The sequence below is a fragment of the Leucopleurus acutus genome (genome assembly GCF_964270905.1).
Source record: "Leucopleurus acutus genome assembly, chromosome: 6".
Taxonomy (NCBI): domain Eukaryota; kingdom Metazoa; phylum Chordata; class Mammalia; order Artiodactyla; family Delphinidae; genus Leucopleurus; species Leucopleurus acutus.
Window position 1 is genome coordinate 72,266,084 of NC_139149.1, and position 13,604 is coordinate 72,279,687.

Sequence of the window (13,604 nt, forward strand, 5' to 3'; positions counted from 1 at the left end):
TGGCAGCTTTTACCATCTAGAGGTATGAGGGGAAGGCAGCCTTTTGGGGTATTTTGATGTTTGGGAATAGAAGTTATTTGTTAGTCCCCAATTGAAAGATCTTCCCCAAACCACTTTTTTTTTTTAATATCTTTATTGGAGTATAATTGCTTTACATTGTTGTGTTAGTTTCTGCTGTATAACAAAGTGATACGTATAGCTGACTTACTTTGTCATACCCAGATCATTTTAAACCATGTAAGAAGAAACTGACATCTCTTCCAGTTGAACAAATAGCCCCTGAGATTGCTGACCAATCTCATCCTGTCAGAGCCTTGAGGATATGGCAGTGCATATTGATAGAGTGAGTCAAGGCCTGTTCCCTCCCTTAATTTCCTGATTCCTTAGATGTATAGAAGATAAATCGTGCCTATTTACAGAAAACTACATATTGAACATTAGAAACAAAGAAGCTTAGACATAAGAAGAATTTGTATGGTGTCAAAAACCGGGCATCAGTTGCAAGTTGTGGTTTCATCTTGCCAGGGACCACTAATACTTAAGGAAGCTCCTTGTGGTTGAGTTACTCATCAGTGAGGTGTGTTGAGGCCAACCTGTGCATCTTGGTTCTATAAGCAGGAAGTAGATCAGCGATGATGAACAGAAGAATGGAGATTACAATTTCACCAGTAGAAAAAAATGTATAATGCCTTTATTTGCTTTTAAATGACCATGAGATTGAAGTGTTTAAATGAAGAGGACTAAGTCCAAATAACTAGAATAAACCTGTTTTAAAAACAAAAGGTATAAAATTGAGCTAGTGGGTCTCTAAAGTCTTCTATTTAGTGGAAAAGGTGGTTTGATGGAACACTGCTGGTAAACATTGGAAAATAAGACAACTTCATGTTTATATCTAAATGAGTTATATATACCTTGATTTTAGACTATACATAGTTCTAAGTCACATAAAATCCTTTTGAGAACAAACTGATGCATGAATAGGTAAATAAAGTCTACTTTATTGTCTGTGTAGATTTTCTCTTCTGTTATGCTTTAAATAAAATTATTTTTATTGAAATATAGTTGATGGTATAATATTTGTTTCAGGTGTAATACATAGTGATTTGATATTTTCATATATTATGAAATGATCACCACAATAAGTCTATAACTCTAGTAACTATCTGCCTCCATGTAAAGTTATTACAATATTATTGACCATATTCCTTATTGACCATATTCCTTATGCCGTATATTATATCCCTTTGGTTTATTTATTTTATAACTGGAGATTTATACCTCCTAATCTCCTTCACCCATTTAACCCCCTACCCCCAAACCCTCCCCCTCTGGCAACCCCTCCTTTATTCTCTGTATCTGAATCTGTTTACATTTCTCTGTATCTGTTTTCATTTTTGTTTGTTTTATTTTTTAGATTCCACATATAAGTGACATCAAACAGTATTTGTATTTCACTTAGCATAATACCTTCTAGATATATCCATCTTGTCACAAATGACAAGATTTCATTTTTAATGAGGAATATTCCATTTGTGAATGTATGTGTGGGTGTGGGGGGTGTGTGTGTGTTTACGTATATATGCCACAGCCTCCTTATCCATTCAATTATTGGAGAACTCTTAGATTGCTTCCATATCTTGGCTATTATAAATAAGGCTGTAATGAACATTGAGGTACATATATCTTTTGGAATTAGTGTTTTTGTTTTCTTTGGATAAACACTCAGAAGTGAAACTGCTAGATCATATGGCATTTCTATTTTTAATTTTTTGAGGGACCTCCATACTGCTTTCCATAGTGGCTACCCTAATTTAAAATTTCACTAACAGTGCACAGGCATTCCCTTTTCTCCACATCCTCACCAACACTTGTTATTTCTCACCTTTTGATAATAGCCATTCTGAGAGGGGTGAGGTGGTATATCATTGTGGCTTTAATTTGCTTCCCCTGATGATTAGTGAGTGATGTTGAGCATATTTTCATGTGTCTATTGGCCATCTGTATGTATTCTTTGGAAAATTTTCTATTCAGCTCCTCTGCCCATTTTTTTAATTGGCTGTTTTTGTTTTTGATGTTGGGCTGCATGAGTTCTTTGTATATTTTGGATATTAACCTCTTACCAGATATATCATTAACAAACATCTTCTCTCATTTATTAGGCTGCTTTTTCATTTTGTTGATAGTTTCCTTTGCTGTACCAAAGCTTTTTAGTTTGATATAGTTCCATTTGTTTATTTTTGCTTTTGTTTCTCTTGCCTGAAGAGACATATCCAAAAAAATATATTGCTGAGATTGATGTTAAAGAGTGTACTGTCTATGTTTTCTTCTAGGAGTTTTATGGTTTCTGGTCTTACACATACATTTTTAATCCATTTTGAGTTTATTTTTGTATACGGTATGGGAAAGTAGTCCAGTTTCATTCTTTGGCATGTAGCTGTCCAGTTTTCCCAGCACCATTTATTGAAGAGCTATCTTTTTCCCACTGTATATTCCTGCTGTTTTTGTTGTAGATTAATTGATCATAAAAGTTTCAAATTCTTTCATCACTGTCTTCAGAGTTTTCAGAGTACAAGTCTTTTACCTCCTTGGTTAGATTGTTTTCCCTAGGTATTTTATTCTTTTTGATGCAGTTGTAACTGGGATTTTTTCTTAATTTCTCTTTTTGATAGTTTTTTATTAGAGTATAAATATATAACAGATTTCTGTATATTAATTTTGTATTGTGCAACTTTACTGAATCATTTATTCTAGTAGTTTTTTGCTGGCATTTTTAGAATTTTCTATATACAGTATCATGTCCTGCAAACAGTGACAGTTGTATTTCTTTCTTTCAAATTTGGATTCCTTTTATTTTATTTATTTATTTGTTTGTTTGCTTATTTATCTATCTATCCAATTGCTGTAGCTAAAACTGCCTGTACTATGTTGAATAAAAGTGGTGAGAGTGGGCATCTTTGTTTCGTTCCTGATCGTAGAGGAAATACTTTCAGCTTTTCACTATTGAGTATGATGTTAGCTGCAGGTTTGTCATACATGGCCTTTCTTATTTTGAGGTATGTTCCCTCTATACCCACTTTATTGAGAGTTTTTATCATAAATGGATGTCCAATTTTGTTGAAAGCTTCTACATCCATTGAGATGACTATATGGTTTTTACTTTTCAGTTTGTTAATGTGATGTATCACACTGAATGATTTGTGGATATTAAACCATTCTTGCATCCCTGGGATAAATCCCACTTGATCATGGTGTATGTTCATTTTAATGCATTGTTGAATTCAGTCTGCTAAATTTTTGTGGAAATTTTTTGCATCTAAATTCATCAGTAATGTTGGCCTATAATATTCTTCTTTTTTGTGGTGTCTGTGCTTTTGCTGTCAAGGTGATGCTGGCCTCATAGTGTGAGTTTGGAGTGTTCCTTCCTTTTCAATTTTTGGAATAGTTGGAGGAGGATAGTCATTAATTCTTCTTTAAATGTTTTGTAGAATTTACCTGTGAAGCCATCTGGTCCTGACTTCTGTTTTTTGATAGTTTTTAAAACTACTGATTCAATTTCATTTACTGGTAATTGGTCTATTCAAATTTTCTATTTCTCTCTGATTTAGTCTTGGTACCTAGTAACTGAACAGTAATATAGTGGCAATAGTAGTAGTAGTCATTATTATAGTTGTTCTTAACACTATTTCCTATATATATCAAGCTAGAAATTCCAGTTTCATTCATTCCTTTCATGTGTTAAGTTTATAGCCATTGTACATATTTCTGCCTTATATTGTGTGTCATCATATGGCTGTAATTGAATCTCATTGTGTGAGACTGGCCTTTCTTCTCTATCCCACAGTCATGAGTTAGTTTGGGCCATATCATCTCATCTTTGTACAAGTACCACCCAAGTGAGAGGACCACTGTTCTAGACCATACTTTAGAGGAACATTCTTTGTTTTTTTCCTAGCCAAGTTCCCATGGGTGAGAAGTCTATGGAGCCAAGGGGAATGTGCTTCCTAAACCCTGTGTCTCTCACCTTCTAGACTATACTGCAGGAACCCAGGGCTTTTCAAGGGCCTTTCCCTGGTCCTACCTTCCAGGGGGTTGGGTGGGGACTCATAGGACTGAGTTACGGCCAAAGGTTCTTTGTTTCTTGAACTTTATGGGGAAGGGTGGTGGTGGTGGTGGTGGTAGATTGCTTTTTGTCTGAGATCTCTCGAGGTGAAGAGGAGAGCTGGAGGAGGGGCCTGAAGAGGGGCACAGGCTGGGGGCTCCATTTATACACTTGCCTTGTCCCACAAATGTTAGTGGCAGGTCTGTCTGGACAAATCACTCATTTCCTAATTGGTCTTCTCTCTAGTCTCTTGCTGCACACTAAAAGTCTAACCATCTTGGCAAGACATATAAGGTCTTTGTATTATGTCCCACATTCATCTTTTGGCCTCATTCTGCATTTCAATCTCCAGAGACCTAAGTTTCCATCTTTTAATTTTCCATACACATTGTGTTCTTTCACATCTCTATGTAAAAACTGAATGTTTTTCCATTTCCTGGACATCCTTTCCCATCTGTCTACCTTTTAGTACATGCTTACGTATTCCTCAAGATTCAGGTTAAATACGGCCCATTCTATGAAGACTTTCTGGTTCCCTATAGCTTGTTTCCTGCTCTTCTGTATGGTTGCCCACTTTATACCTTCCCTGATTATAATGCTTTTTATATTATATTGTGCTTATTTGTTTGAGCATATGTCTTCTTTGCCAAAACCTAGATCATTCAAGCACAGAGGTCTCATTTATCTATCTTAACATCTCCTCCTCAACCTACATTTTGGCTTCTATAGTAGAAGCTCATTGCATGTTTTTATAAAAGGAAGGAGGAATGCTTTATATCACCTTTTGCCCTGTTCTCCCTGTTGTGGCTGCTTCTGTTCATTTTTTTTCCATATCTTTCTTTTTTTTTGCTTTAAACCCCACATTTGTTTATTTATTTATTTTTTTGGCTGTCTTGGGTCTCCGTTTCTGGGCGAGGGCTTTCTCTATTTGTGGCAAGCGGGGGCCACTCTTCATCGCGGTGCGTGGGCCTCTCACTATCGCGGCCTCTCTTGTTGCGGAGCACAGGCTCCAGACGCGCAGGCTCAGTAGTTGTGGCTCACGGGCCTAGTTGCTCCGCGGCATATTGGATCTTCCCAGACCAGGGCTTGAACCTGTGTCCCCTGCATTAGCAGGCAGATTCTCAACCACTGCGCCACCAGGGAAGCCCTCCATTTCTTTTATTTTAAATCTATCAACCTGGTCTTTTACCTTGTTCGTGAGATGGAGCATGCGCCTTCAACATTTCTTATGCCTTACAAATTTAGAAATAATTATAAATCACTTTCTTAATTTTTACTGCCTCCTTTGTATTTACCATCACAAGAAATTATTTCTATGTAAATTATATGTAAAATAGATTTTTTGATTAAAATTTTTATTTTGCCAGACTTTTCATTTTGCTTTGTCAAACTGCATGCTAAAAGATCTCAACACCAAAATTGATTTTTGTTTTTAGTCAAAATTGAAGCTGTAAGATAAAGGGTTTCTGTAGCCTTGGACCTTAAGTAGAGATCTTTTATTGTGAGATGGACATAACAAAATCCAGAGCCAGGCACGCATTATTTCCATGTGAATTTTGTAATTATCTGGATGTAACTGTATTAGTAAAATAATCCAAAAAGGTCTTAACATGCAAACTTTGAGGGAGTTTTAATACAGGAATAGCTAGGTCCTCATTTCATAAAGTTTTTGAGGAAAAACATGCAAGAAAGTGATTATTAAATAATGGAGATGTTTATCTTATTTATAGAGTTTTAAAATTTCAGGAAAACTTAGCAATACCTATGAGGGAACTCAACTGTGCACCAGGCACTGTACTAAGCACTCTGCATAATATTATTTTCTTATTTCATTTAATCATCATTAATTAGGATCGTATTATCCCCATGCTACAGTTTATGAAATAGTTACTTGGAGAAATTAAGTAACCTGTTCAAAGTCATATAGTTAGTGCTTTTGAAACCAAGATTCAGAGGTATTTTATGTGACTGAGAAGTCCTACCCTTAACCATTGTACTATAGATCTTAGACTGTATGTAGGAGTACTACATGTAAGCTGCACAGAAGTGTATGAAGTGCTGAGAAATGGTTAGAGAGATCTGAATATCTTTGAGCTACATCAGGCTTAAAAAAGACAGATCACATGCCATTTTCTGTCTGAAAGTGTTTAGTGTTATCTTTAAAATAGCAGTAAAGTTAAGGATACTTCCTGGGGATTAGGTACTGGCTAGAATTAAAGGCCATATGCTTTCAACAACTTCTCCTAATCAAAGATAAATCCTCAGGAAATGCCTTGTATCCTCATCATCATTGTTTAATTGAAAGTTCCTTACTTGAATTTAATCTGCTACCTCCTTAAGTTTTTGTTAATTATTAATATTGAAGCCTCAATAATAAATAGCCTTTTTCTGTGACTTAATATCCATATACTCCTCCCACTCCCCAGCACATGTTCTGGAGAAAAAATTACTCTTAAGACATCGTATAAAATATATATGTTATTTTTTTTCTTAATTGTAACATATGACAATATTAATTTGTTATAATGGTATTTAAAGCAAAATGCAATTTCAACTCTCCCCACCTTCATCCTGTAAATGACATCCTTGCCTAGTATAATGATATTAATTTTCAAGTCATCTTGAATCCAAATCCGTTCTCATCTATAATCTTATTTGTAACTGTAAGGCAAAAAGCTAAAAAAGGACAACCGAAGCAATTTACTTTTATTTTTCAGGGACATAAAAGTCCTGACAGCTAATGATTTGCTCTCATTTGAACACTCACTGAAAATTCCATGTATGAGGAATGGAAATGTTTTATTTTTAAACTACAGGCAGTCAGGTTTTTCTTTCAGTCTCTCAGCAGCTCATTTTTTGAGGTGAGGGGTGCATTTTAAAATGCAAGGCCATATTTAAGTTGTTTCCTTTGCAACTTGACCTCATGTAAGAAATGCTAGCCCTAGGAAAGTTGTATACATATGCGATCTGTTGCTTCAGAGAATTATTATTAGTGGCTGCATTTTTATGTATTCTTTAAAAAATGCAGGTTGTAATCCCTTTCATGAATCCTGGGAGTAGATAAATAATGAGGCAAAGCTCAGGAAATGTCAGAGGAAGGTGCATCCTGGGAGTGTGTTAGTCCATCACTTTCAGGAAGTGACAATCTAGTCCTCTGTCAAGTTGGTCTGTTCGGGCCTTCTCAATGTGGCAAGCTTCCTCCGATTCATGCTTCTGTAAGTAGTTATGGCTCAAATAGGAGTGGCTCTTCTAGGCTTCAAACTCCCCTTCTAGGAAAAAGTTTCCATCATTCACCATTTCCTACAATTGTTATACCTCAAGCTGAAAAAGCTGTGCCTAGCTGGGAAAAGGCGGGATTCTGGAACTCTCCTTTTCCTGTCTATCACCTGAATTAAAGCCAGAGGGAGGGGAAAGGGATATAGCACAAGGTGACATCTCCACTGAAAATGGAATTTTACACAAAAGGTTTAAAAAAAGTTTAGAGCTAATGATGAGGGTTTTAATTTGCATAGATGTAGAACCAACTAGGGAATGTAATTTCCAAAGTTAGGTTTACATTTTTATTGAAATGTTCTTCCCCCACCCTCATCTTTTTACATATTGTGTCATTATAAGCTATTCTACTTGAAACTGATTAAACAGAGCTGGAGAGAAATTGCATTCTTTATTTTTCCTTTTGGTTTCCTATTGCCAAATGGAAGCCCTGCTCAATGGCTGTCAAGCTGATGGGCCACAGTGTACAGTCTCGGTTGGACTAGTCCAGAGCCTGCACATTTCTGAGGTACTCTCACTTGTTCTTTCTTAAGTATTTACAGATAAAATGGAGGTAAAAAAAAAAAAAAAAAGTCTGTAAATTCTTCCTAATGGTGTGCTATCACAGGAAGTTTCACAGGCTACTTTGTGAGCATTTTTCAAACCTCTACCCACCACCTCCTGTATGAAAATCACACTATCCTATTACCCAAGAGAAGAGAAATCCTATTTTCTATTAGTATGAAAATCGTGTTACATCACAGATGACCTTACTTATCTTTAAATCCAGTGCCAATGTAAAAGTATAACATCCATGCCTTCTACCCAGCATAAAATTAGAAAATAACATAAGATTAAAGATTTTCTCTTCATTATCACATCAAGTGGGGATTTACTCTTGTTAAAATAAATTTTTTTCTTTAGCAATTTTCATATGTATGTAAAACTTTAAGGGTTGTATTCTTATGTTTATAACATCTACAACACAGACCATTAATCAAAGCCAACCCACATGTAACACTGGAAATTTTATGTAAAATTCTAACAAAGATAAATTGCTTAGAATTTTGATGCCCCCTTTTTTAAAACAGAGGGAAAAAAATCCTCCTTCTGACATATTCATCCACTCAGTGTTGAAGGAATTAGAATTATCAGCTATGCAAAAAATACCAGAAGGAAACAAACTTTTATTCCAAGCAGTGTTTAGACTGTCTTCTTTTAGTTAAATATGGAAACAAAACTAATGAATACTTAATAGAAGTATTGAAATTTTTTAGCTTTTTCCCCCTCCTCTCATCTCCATTTTCTTGATGTTTCAGAGAGGATTTTTAAAAATGTCATTTCCCATTTCTCTTATTTGCTTTCTTTCTTTGTAAAATGAAACTGTTTTTCCACACAGAGTTATTTTGTTTAAACCATTCTGGAGGGAATGTCAGCAGCTGTGATGTGATTCTAATATTCAGTGGCCCCTTCTTGGAAGTTTCTTTAGCCACCAAGGAGATCCTCTCCAGTAATGTCCATAACTGCTGCCCCTGCTCTCCTAGGCCCTCTGTGCACTGGCCAGCAGGGTGCAACAGTTTTCCTGGCTTTTGCTTTATTTTTCAGGATATTTCCTGGCCTCATTGTGATCACTTTTTCATTGTCAGCCAGCTCGTGAACTCTCAGGAACAGACATCCTCACAAACAAAATGACATTATGAAAAACAGACCCCAGATATTGGCACATCAGCAAAACAGATGGGGATTTGGGAAAGGGGGAGAAAAAAGGGAAAAAACGTTGGAAAGATTTGCATGGCTCCACTATATACAAAATGTTGCTCCATTCTCTCTACCATGTAAAGCAATACAAATTTTAACTCAAACAAGGGAATTCTAATGTAATTACATTAAAAGAGAACACATTGTATGAGTCAATAGTAGGAATTCTGTTGTAGGATTTTAAAGAAGTTGCTTGGCAAATCTCTGGGTTACTGGCAATAAACTTACATTTAAGAATTTCAGAAGCTCAGTAAATTGAAACAATCGAACTGAAGTTTGTATAAGGTTTATTTACGTAATATTAAATATTCATTTTGATTAAAATCCTTAGTCTTCCTCATTAACCCAAATTCAAAGTAATGATTGAAGACTTGTGAAATAATTTTTTTCTAACATTGAGATCTAACATTTATTGAGAATTTACAATGGATTAGGCACTATATTTTTTAAAAATCTGCATTATTTTATTTAATCTTCACAATAACCCTAAATGAAGAGAATTCTGTTTTCTCACTTTTTAAAAATGGAGAAACTGAGGATTGGGCATCTTAATTTAGCTCTCACAGCTGGCACACTGTGGAGCTGGGACTGGACCCCTAGCAATCTGATTCCAGAGCCATTGCTCTTAGCTACTACACCCACTAAATAAATCTCCTTTCATTCAATCATTCTTGATGCCTGTAGTTCTCAACTTTGGTTACACACTAAATAATCTGGAGAGTTAAAAAAAAAATACACCCAAACCTCACCTCAGAGCAACTAAATCAGAATTCCTGTAGTGGAGAGATTTGGTTTTGGCATCAGTAATTTTTAAAAGTTTTGTGTGTTATTCTGAATAGCAGTCAAGATTTAGAACCACTGTTCTAAACCAACAACGTTCCAGGTGATGAGATTGCAATATGAAAATGATGACGTTCCTTCCCTCATAGGGGACTGTATTAGTTTCCAATGGCTGGTGTAACAAATTACCACCAACTTGGTGGCTTAAAACAACAAAAATTTATTTTCTCACAATTCTGGAGGCCAGAGGTCTAACGTCAGGTTTATGGCAGGGCCATGCTCCCTTCAGTGGCTCTAGGGAAGAATCCATCCCTTGTCTCTTCCAGTTTCTGGGCTGCTAGCATTCTCTGGCTTGTGTCTCCACGTGTGATTACATGTAGGGCCTACCTGGAAAATCCAGGATAATCTTCCCATCTGAAGACCCTGATTTAACAACATCTGCAGAGGTCTTTTTTCCAAAAAAGGAAACATTTGTAAATTCCAGGGATTAGGACCTGCCATCTTTGGGTGACCATTATACAACCTACTATAAGGGACAAACAACTGGAGATAGAATTCAAATACAAATTTAAAATGCTATGAAAAAGGGAAGTCTTTACAATGATTTTATAGTAGGTCCAGGGAAATTATGGAGATAAAGGAAAGCCAACACTTCAACTTAAGGTTTTTTAGGCCATTCATATTCTCTTAAATATGGCTTATTCTCTATGTGCAAAGGCCATTCTTTAAGTGAACATCACTTTCCAGATTTAACTTTTAAGACAGTTTTTGTTGTGAATTACCATCAATAGGGGAACTTTCTAAAATATAGATTTATGGGGGACCAACTATTTCACAATCTCTGAATTTGGGTCCAGGACTTCTGCTTTTTTGATTTCCCCCATTGATTCTAATGGGAAAAAAGTTTGAGTTTCTTGAAATGTTGTATTTCTTTTTTAAAAAAAATATTATTTTTTATTGTCATATTTTAAATCTTTCCAAAAATCTTGACTTGTAGAGAACAGCTTTATACTTGGTATTTGAAATTTTTATTATCAGTGTGCTGTTGGTAGAAACAAAATCTGGATGGGATAACAGGGGAGAAGAAAATACATTTGACTTGGATATGGTTACTTAAGAATTTAATGATCTGGAGAAGAGGGTAAGGAGATGTATATATGTATGATGTTGCTTATGAAGTATGCTTTTTTTCTTCTTAAGAGTTAATGATATTCAAATTATTGGTAATGTTCTTTAACCCTTAAAAAACTAATAATCCTTAAGAAAGAATATAGGTATATTATAGAATGTTTAGTATAAGTACTTTCTCCAGGTTAAGCAATATGTATTTATATCTCTATGTATTTACTTATACTAATTTTTTTAACAAAAATGCCATTCTAATAGTAGATCTCTGGGAATTTCTAGAAATATTGCCCAAGATATTGTGTACATTTGGAATTGCCCAGTAACTGACAACAGATTTCCCTGCTACAAATGTGACTAACGGTGTAACACCTTCCCACTTCTTATGAAGTTCATCTTTAGTTCAAATGTAAAGACCACAGGTTTTAGAGAGAAATAGTACAGCTCTGAAACTTGACAGCCAAATGACCTGAGCAAGTTACTTATCTTTAATGTAGGGTTAATATTACTTATTCATAGATTGTTGTGAGAATTAAATTATAACATATACTTAAAATTTATAGCACAGAACCTAACACGGGTTAGATTCTTTTAAAAAGTTATTTGTCAGCTGCAGAAAAGTCCAACAGCTGGATGATTACAGGACAAATCTTACAAATGCTAAAGATGTTCATTTCTTATTGGAATTCTTAGTTTCTCACAGAAGTTTAGAGGCCTCCAAGCAGATATCAACACAGTTGAGATAATGATTATAACCAGGTCCTAAATAAAGAAGATCAGAAGAATGAAGTCATTGGTTTTTTAAAGGTTTACTTCTTGATGAATTTAGACCCAGTTTGACTTTGTTTTACATAGAAAGCCCAAGTATACACTATGTATATACAACACTATGTATATACAGTATGTATTCAGTGACTCTTCCTTAGTGAATTTCAACGATGTTGATCTTTTTATTCAACTCTTCATGGTCATTTTGAATGCTAAATTCATGCTCTTAGGCATTAGTTAGGATCTAAATTTAGTCACAATCATGGACATAAGGAATATAACATGTGTTCAGTTTTATTATCCATGTCATCCAAAAGCACTCACTGTAGCAAATTTAATTTTAATTTTCAAGTAAGTGGATTTGATCAGCAAAATCAAATAAGCTTGAAAACATCAACTTCATAAACATAAAAATGAACTTTAACCTATGCTCAAAGCATTTTATTTCCTGAGAATTATTGAACAATGTCTTCAGGCATAATTAAATAGATTCACTTTACAAAACATTTCACCTAGGCTCTTTTTCAATTTGCACAGGTTGTATATGCTTATGGAAAAATTATACTGTTTTAATATACTTCATTTCAAGAATTATTATTTCAGTAGCTTTATTCTGTACTACTTCCATTTCAAATGTCAAATACAGAGAAGAAAATTGAGTGTCCTACTAGGGGAGATATTTAAGCACCTAAACTTTAATCTTATTATTAAATACATGGGTTTAGTTATTTGTTTAAAAAAAAGAAAGTGATAGATTTATAAAAGTAAAGGTGCAAAATTCTCTCTAGAAGGAAAACTTCAGAAGAGTCAGAAGAGTTTCAAATATATACATCAGGACCTAAACCTCAATAGTTATGTACAGTAACATATTTTAACAATTGTTAAAACACAAAAGAAAGCTGAGGGATAATGGTCAGTTAATGTTTATGGTCAAGTGCTGAACCACAAATTCAGTTAATATTATAGAATTGATTGTAGGAAGGTTTGGGTGAAAGAGTTTAGGCTTCAGTAAAAATTCATTATTGTTACTATTGCGGGAAAAAAAAAAAACCACCAATGAATGTGTCTTACATTTCAACATCATTATTTTTGTAATTTCAGGTCTATTGGAAATAACTGCATTAGTGACGTTACAAGTTTTCCCAGTCATTTTTACATGTCTTAGCAACTTCCTCAGCATAATAGTCTGATCTTCACAATCTGAGTTTCAAACAGAACTCGTTTGACATATTTTCCTTGTGCACCCAGAATTTTGGGGGTGATATTAGGTGACACCAAGTAGAATAATAAGTATAGGTGAGAAAACCAAATCTGGAAAAACACATCCCTCTTTTCATTTCCCTCAAAAACTCTAGTTAAAAAATGTTATCAGTACTCAGTAAATATTTATTTAGTACCTTTTTGGACAAGGCACTATGGTAAACAATAAACCAGGTGTAAACCACAGAAATGTGCAGTTTAGATGTAACCCAACAAATAAAGCTAAGAACCATAGATTTACTGTGACACCAAATGTAAACAAGAACCTAAAATGCTATAAGAAACTGAGGACAGCCTGTTAGTTCCCATTTGAACATTCTGTATCTATCTTTAACTGTTCAAAAATAGCTTCACATCCAGAGAGGTTATCATGATTGGTTCATTTAACAATACTATTATTAAGTGTAAGTGTATATTATGTTAGCAAAACTAAGTATTTCACATTTATTTTCTCATTTACTCCTTGCAACAATCCTCAGATGTTCTATTATTATCCTTATTTTAAAGCTCTTTAAGCTGAATCACATAGAAATAAAATAACTTGCCCAAGCTCATTCATTGG